Source organism: Propithecus coquereli, unplaced genomic scaffold, assembly GCF_000956105.1.
Source record: "Propithecus coquereli isolate 6110/MARCELLA unplaced genomic scaffold, Pcoq_1.0 Scaffold158, whole genome shotgun sequence".
Lineage (NCBI taxonomy): Eukaryota > Metazoa > Chordata > Mammalia > Primates > Indriidae > Propithecus > Propithecus coquereli.
Genome location: NW_012140302.1, coordinates 1545204 through 1545805, shown reverse-complemented (window position 1 = coordinate 1545805; position 602 = coordinate 1545204). Strand labels below are relative to the sequence as shown.

Genomic DNA, 602 nt, shown 5'->3' with positions numbered 1-602 from the left:
TATAGGTTTAAAAAAATTAAATTAAAAGTAGTCAGTGAATCGGGAAATGGGAAATGGCTCCAGCAATGGCAATACACAAAGGGCTGGTATCTTTAACCTGTGAAAGCTTTAACGAAATTCTTAAGACACTAACATTACAAGAGAGCAGTAAATAGTGCAATGAAGGAAACAATGGGAAAATGTAATCAGAGAAATGAAACACATTTTTATTCTAACTGATTAAATTATGATTTTTTTTAAGGAATCCCAAATGCTGGTGAGGATGAAGTGAGCCTTTCATTCATTGTGACGGAACATAAATTAATATAACAGATGTGTATCTGAGAACCTCATAATACAAAGGCCTTAGATACTCAACATCACTAATCATTAGGGAAATGCAAATCAAAACTAAAATGAGAATCAGGCCTGGCATGGTGGCTCACGCCTGTAATCCTAGCACTCTGGGAGGCCAAGGCAGGAGGATCGCTTGAGCTCAGGAGTTCGAGACCAGCCTGAGCAAGAGCAAGATCCTGTCTCTACTAAAAATAGAAAGAAATGAGCTAGACAACTAAAAATATATAGAAAAAATTAGCCGGGCATGGTGGCGCATGCCTGTAGTC

At 38.0% G+C, this 602-nt stretch overlaps 1 protein-coding gene across 1 annotated transcript in view; it reads left to right on the top strand.

Moving 5' to 3' along the window:
• Positions 1-602, top strand: part of CNPY3 (canopy FGF signaling regulator 3) — an 8452-nt gene that overhangs the window by 3496 nt on the left and 4354 nt on the right. The gene's annotated exons all lie outside the window — the stretch shown is intronic.